The following is a 7,021-nucleotide window of genomic DNA, read 5'->3' as shown; positions in this document are numbered from 1 at the left end:
ATTAAGTAATGCTGACGTCAACATCGCTGTTATACGTGTAGTTGCACACGTGTTCCCGTACACCCGTTTCTTGTCATCTGGCTTTGCTTGGTAAAGACTCAAAGACCAATTACGTAGCCAAATTTTCAGTCCTTTCCTTTATGGCTTCTGAGCCTTGGCTTTTATACTTCAGCAGCATCTGGACTCTGAAATTACAGAATGCAGTGTCTCCCGCTCTCTCTCTCTTTGTGTTACCGTCACTGTTTCAGCCTGCAGTTCACACAGCCCAGCCCCCTGCAGAATCTCCCTTGCTCAGGTTCGCCTGGGCCTTGCAGTCTCGCGGGGAGGGCTTCTCCGCCGCGGCCTCCCGCTCTCCGCCCGCCCTGGGCCGCTCCGCGCCGTGCTGTCCCGAGCGGGGAGCCCCCTCCGAGGCAGAGGCCCCCGGCGAGCTCGGGCGTTCGGGCGGTAGGCGCCACTGCGCCCTGCCGGCGACGGAGCCTCGTCCCGGGGACGCTCGAACCGGTTGTCGTGCGCCCCCGGCGGCCGCTTGCAGAGCGTTTCTTTCCTTCGGTCGACCTTCACAAGGGCTGCGATTCAGCCGGCATACGCGGAAGGGAGCTCCAGAGGCCGGCAGCACTGGCGGCGATATCCACGGTGCTGCGGAGGCCTGGGCAGGCCTGCTCCTGCTGAAGATTGGATCTGCAGGGTGTTGGGAGGCTCCCTGCCGCTGGGGCAGGAAGATTTGATAGCTCGCTCGGGTCGACCAGCATTTCCCCGCGCCCAGCCATCCGCGGGGCCTCGGAACGGGGAGAGAGAGGATCTTCCCCGCCGGAGCGCTGGTGGCTCGGCGTCCAGACTCGTGGGTCACCTTTTAAGGCGTTTGTTTCCCTTCCTCGGTATTCCCGCTCCAGACTCCGAGGTTTGGCCAGCCCGCGCGAATCCTGCTCGTAGAGTTCGTTTAGCGGGCCTGGACGCGTCCTGCTTCCGCGTGACTAGAACGGGCAGGCTTGCTTGATGAGGCCGACTCGTGTCTCTAGGAGCTGGGGAGCGGTCGAGACGTTTCTTCGGTCCCCGGGTACGGCCTGGGTTATAGTTCGCGGCTGAGACTGAGCGTGCCCCACGCGGTGTCCTGGGCCACATTAGTCAGTTTTTCTGTCTCAGCTGAGAGTTGCCGTGTCTCCGTCGGCCGTCCCTGAATCACGGACCCCCCGGAGTGGGACAGGTCGAACTCGCGGAACAGGGCTGCGCGTACGGCTCTCCCTGCAACAACGCGGGTTCTCGCCGCCTGGGGCTCAGGCCCGCAGCAGAGATGGGAGGCGGGGAAGCTGCTCCCCGGCGCCCACTGTCGTTTCTCCAGGCTCTGCGGTCGTACGAGGCCGGGCTGTGTCTACACGGGGACCGCCTGTTGTCCCACCTTTTCCCCTTGCGGCCCTCGACCCCACACTCACGAGTCCCCTCACCGCGGGTGTTAACAGGGAACGTAGCGAGTAAGAAAAGAGCCCCATGCGCGTCTCCAGTCCTGCCTGGGTTCGGCGGTTGGAAGTGCCAAATAAATATTTGAGACAAAGCGTCCGCGGCCGTCCCGTGGATGGTTCTAAGGAAACGCGAGCCTGGCGCCCCTTTAGTCTCAGAAGAGCCTCAACACGGGTGAACGGGAGGATGTGGGAGAGAGAAATGCAACCTCCGGCGCACTCGGAGGAAACGCGTGCGGAGTGGTGATGCTGTGCCTTCTGCGCCCTACGATCCGGATTTGTCCCGGTGGCGTTCATGCTGGGTGATCACCGCCGACAGGTCGACTAGATAGCCAGACAACTTTGGTGCTTTGAAATTTGCTACAATGCAGGTTAGTAGGGAGAAGGTAAGGGCAACCCACTCCAATACTCTTTCCTGGAAAATCCCAGGGGCGGAGGAGCCTGGTAGGCTGCAGTCCATACGGTTGGACAGGACTGACTTCACTTTCACGTTCATGCATTGAAGAAGGAAATGGCAACCCATTCCACTGTCCTTACCTGGAGAATCCCAGGGACGGGGAAGCCTGGTGGGCTGCCGTCTATCGGGTCACACAGAGTCGGACACGACTGAAGCGACTTAGGAGCAGCAGTAGCAGGTTTTAGTAGATGAACGAAATCTATAATAATGAAAGTTACTATTATCGTTGTTACCTGATACTGTAATTACTGTTGTCTGTAATTATGAAGTTTATCTACAGAACAGCTGCTCAGTTAAAGATGACCGAAGAGGAGTTTCAGTATGTCTAAGTACTTCTTTAAAACTACAACCCGGGAGGCCTGGCCCCATTCCCGGCAGCAGCCATTCGGGAAATACAGACCCCCCCCCCCCCCCCCCCCCCGCCAAACTGCTGCAATAGGCCTCATGGTCCAGTTTCGGTTAGTGACTTTGCTTCTGTATCCTTTCCAATTAGAAACATCGGGGGGAACATGCTCCTCTAAGCAATCCCAGGGGCACCTCTCTTCCCCGCAGCCGCCCTCCAGCTTCCCTAGTCACTAGCTCTGAGCAGGACGTGCCTTCCTGGTTTGCTATCACTCCCATGCGTACCCCTAGTCTCAGCCTAATGCAAGTGGTGCCGGCTGACCCCTTGCAACCCAAATAGTAGCTGGGAAATGCACTTACTGATGTGTATTTTAAGGTCTTTTATAAACATGATAATGGAAGCGTAATATTGAGTGAGGAACACGTGTAACATTGTTAATTTCCTGTTTATAGGGCTCTTTATAACTTTTCCATCCTAAAACTAAAGCTATTCAAGGAGGGGAGAGAGGCTCAACAAGCAAGTGATATACAAATATAAAATACATATGTAAGTAATTATGGCTAATGGGGATTGTTGTATGGCAGAAACCAACAGAAAAGGGGAAAACAATTTTTCACCGATGAAAAAATTTTTGAAAGAAATACTAAAGCTATTCGAATGCCTTTTTGTATGCAAAGACCTAGTTCCACATTACTCTTTTCACTTTTTCAGCAGAATTCGAAGGCTGGCATGACAAGAGGTTTTGACATCTTTTAAAAACTGCTCTCTAGAAACATATCCATTTACGTATGTGTGTACTGCTCACTAGTCTTCGTTTGTCATACTTAGAAAAAAATTTACTGTGGAAGGAATTGTTTTATTTTTTGCTTTGAGACCAATATTTTATGGTTTTGTTTTTTATTCATTACGGAATCTGACCTCTGTGTCTCCCGATTGATATTCGATAAAGACTCAAAGTGACCATTCAGCAGCTGTGTGGAACTTTCTCTGAGTAGCTCCCTCATTTCTGAAGCCCTGCCACACAGATCAGAGCCTCGGTGGCCTCCCAGCTCAGCCGTGTTCTCAGTTCTGATTCTGCCAGAATGTTCATGGGCTCCTCTGCCTGCAGTTGCAGCGTGAAAACCGCCTGAAGGCAGAGAGGTGCGGAGTCATCAGGTTGGTGTGTGTGCTCACCTTCACGCGAGGAACCTAGCCCCGGAACCCCCACACTGCCTGCGGTTCAGGGTCTGAGAATAGTTTCCTGTTTTGTTCAGCTTTTTAATTCCCAATGGTAGGTGGGCAAGTAGACACTGTTCCTCTTATCGTTGCAGGAAGGGGAACCCTCTGCAGGGCCCTAGAGTGGGCTCACACGTGCTGACAAAGCAAGAGACTTGGCTGGAGGGGCGCCCAGGAGGACAGCAGCAGGGTGAGGAAGCCCAGGGGCCCTCTCCACCATGTGACCTGCGGTCTCACGTTTTATGGTGATGGGGTTGGTTTCCAGGTTGTCTCGGGCCAAGCATTCTGACTCAGGGTTCGTTTCATGCATTTTGTTCAGCTTTCTAATTACCAGTTACTACTGGTGAGGAAGTCCAGACACTCTTTGTATTTATTTGGAAGCAGAAATCCCATTTTATTTTAGGAGAAAATTATACTTTTGATCAATAATTTAAAATCACCTAACCACACGTGCTTGAAGATGTCTTTTGTTTCATATTCTTTGTTTTGCTCATGAACATGTTAAAACGAAATATCAGGAGACACACTTAGATGGCTTTCCTTACCCCCTAGAAGAACAGTATGCCAATAAATTGGGGGTAAGGTCTTAGGAGTCTCTGAATTTGAGTCCTTCAGGTACTAAATCAAGTCACTAAGGCAGTTTTTGCTCCTGTTTTCATAAGATCTGTTGGTGTAATAAGTCACACTAAATTTTCCCACAGCTTATACTGTGGAGAATTTTTTTTTCCTGAATCCCAGTGTCCGTCTTCTTGCATATCAGTGTTCATCCCAATGTGGATGGGCAAAAAGCATTATAATACTACATCATCCACCCAGTGGCCTGCTGTGCAGGAAAGTATGTCCTGAGGGAAGACAGTTCCCCCGGCATTGTCAAATAAAATCAACATGTAACAAAACAGCATGCTTAATAGACCACTATTTGTGTTTTTAATTAGGGCGTGGAGGAGAAATATACTTCCATGTTTTCTTACAAGGAACTCTAGAAGGATCCGTAAAAACAAAATACTACCTGTGGAGGGCAGATGGCCCTGGACACACAGGCTAAACGATAGGAGGCACAAATTAAGGCAAGTATATAATATATCTCTCTACTATAACCTCTTTGGAATTTTCAGTAAGTTGAATTTTTTTAAACCTCCAAAGAATACAATGCATTTTACTGTTTTTATTTTACGATATTATTTTACTGGTTTTACCAACTGAATGAATTTCTGGTTTGTTTTACCACGGCTGTTGTTGGGCTTCTCTAAAATGTCTATTCATGAGATTTTTCTGGTGGTTTTGATGTTTTTATTTTAACTTTGATAAGAAACAAAGATTTTTCTCAACACCCTAGGTAGTTCATCCTTTTCTTTTTTCCTCCTTTTGGATACTTTGTATACTTTGTGGGTTTGGGCACTGTTTTCATAACTTTTGTTTGCAAGAAAGAGGATAAAGCTTCGCTAGTTTGCTAGGGTTGCCAGAATAAAACACCGCAGCCTGAGGCTTAAATAACAGCTCTGCATCCAGGTTATCCAGCCTCATAGCATCCGGCTGTGCAGAGTTCTCCTGCAGTGCTCTGCTTTGTCAAATCAGCAGTTATGTTTCCCCTTTGTTACTGATTTTACTTGTCTTTTTCTTAGTCAATATAGCTAAAGATTTGTTACTTATGTCAACCTGGTTGAAGTAACTTTTGTCTACAATTGATTTCTTTGGTTTTCCTCTTCTGTGTATGTATCTGAGAGCTAATCTTTACTATTTTCCTTCCTCCTTCTAGCTTTGAGTTTGGTTTGGTCTCCCTTTTCTGCCTAGGTGTAAAGATAGGTTGCTTATTTGAGCTTTCTTTTAAACGTATGCATTACCAGCTTTACATTTCATTGTTGGTGATGTTTTTGCAGAATCTCATACTGCTGGGGTCCAGCCCCCGTAGGATCCAGGGGAACCTGAAGGAAAAACGGTGTCTGTGATTGATTTAGAGAGAGATAAGGAAAGAATATTATAGATGAGAAAATAGAGGAGAGAAAGAGGCTGATATTTTTTGGTTTACATAGAAAGCCAATAAAACTTCGAGACAAGAAGTTTGCCCCGTTCACGGAGGCCACAGGTGCCTTCCTGGTCTCCCAAGGGAATGAAGATGCAGAACGTCTTCCCATTCAGGTCTTAGAAACCCGGGCAGATAAGAGAACGCAGGGAGCCTCTATGCTCCAGGGATCAGCCTGAAAAAGAAAGTAAGAGAGAAAAACAGAGAAAAAAGAAAAACATGGGGTGACCAAGCTTCTTCAAGCGAGGCCCATTGTTTTTATTTTTAAAAGGGCCTTTTATACCTTTATTTGTACATAGAGGGAAATGAAAGATGCAAAGTCATACAGAGTCAGCCCAAACATTACGTCTATTTTGTCTTTATCGAAATCAAGATAATTTCTGCAAACCTTTCCCATAAACAATATTGTGTACATTATCTTCTGGCCTTGGAGGCCTGTGAACATTTTATGACCCTCTTTTGATAAAGGCTGTTCAACCAGAAAACTTACTTTCCCTTGAAATGTTTTTTTTTATATTTCTAATCTATGTCAGCCTCAAAAAGTATTAAACAGAGTTACATTCTCACGAAGCAAAGGTGCAGTGAGTTACAAGAAAGAACCAATTAGCTCAAAAGTCCCATGTGGTTAATTTCAGGCTACACTTGTTTTTCTTACTTTCCAACTCTGTTAACTAATGCACTCCCAGGTGCACAGTGGATTAGAGACATGGGAACTCAGCAACATGCATTGGCCCAACAAAGACATCCTATGCCTAGTACTACTCGAATAACTGTTAACTCTTAGAAAGGCTCTGTTTTAGGCTTTCCATGCCTCTCACAGTTTGGAAGATGTAAATAATCATATGCATAGCTGCAAGAGTCTGGATATATCTGCCAAGCAAGCTAAAATGCTAACAGAGGGGGTTTGATTTGAAATATTTCTCTCATGTCCAGGAGACTGATTAGCTATAGCCCTGAGTTGATTTTCTCCAGTGAAAGGTGATCAGGGTTAGCCCCCTGTTAATGTCACAGGAGTTGGTGAAAGTCATGAAGTAGTAAAATAGACAGATTCTGTTTTGGGGTAGATGCTCGAGAAAGCCTAGGGAGCACGTTGAGTTCTGAAGCCTTGCTTAACAGTTCTCTTCCACATGACCTTGTCGTGGGTGGGATCTCCCGCGATGGCTCCCGGCACTATACATTTTGGTATGTTTATATTTCGGTTTGTCCCCAGGTATTCTCTAAGCTCCTTTCTTATTGCTCTTGCTTTTAGCCTGCTGGTTACGCAAGAGTGTGTTCAATCTTCACATGTTGTGGGTCTTCCCACCTTTCCTTCTGCTATTAACTTTTCGTTTCGTTGCATTGCGACAGGAAACAGTGCCTTTGCAGGGTTTGAGTCTATTTATAGTGGACTTATTTTCTGGCCTAACATGTGGTCAATTTTGGAGAATGTTCCCCATGCACTTGTGACAAGTATGGAGTCTGTCTCTGCCCGGGTCACACGTGCCCTAGCAGCACGGTTCTCAGGGGTCCCCCTCTCACTGTTGGGCGCGGCTGTT

At 47.7% G+C, this 7,021-nt stretch overlaps 1 long non-coding RNA gene across 1 annotated transcript; it reads left to right on the top strand.

Annotated features, from left to right (window-relative positions):
• The first annotated feature begins 369 nt into the window (after nucleotides 1-369).
• Nucleotides 370-5,704, top strand: LOC114112619 (uncharacterized). The gene is made up of 3 exons (XR_006058027.2): nucleotides 370-3,406; nucleotides 3,562-3,656; nucleotides 4,402-5,704. It is a non-coding gene; the product is annotated as an uncharacterized LOC114112619 (long non-coding RNA).
• Nucleotides 5,705-7,021: the final 1,317 nt, after the last annotated feature.

This window comes from Ovis aries, chromosome 25, assembly GCF_016772045.2.
Source record: "Ovis aries strain OAR_USU_Benz2616 breed Rambouillet chromosome 25, ARS-UI_Ramb_v3.0, whole genome shotgun sequence".
In the NCBI taxonomy this organism is placed as follows: domain Eukaryota; kingdom Metazoa; phylum Chordata; class Mammalia; order Artiodactyla; family Bovidae; genus Ovis; species Ovis aries.
This window is presented reverse-complemented; position numbering and strand designations above follow the sequence as displayed.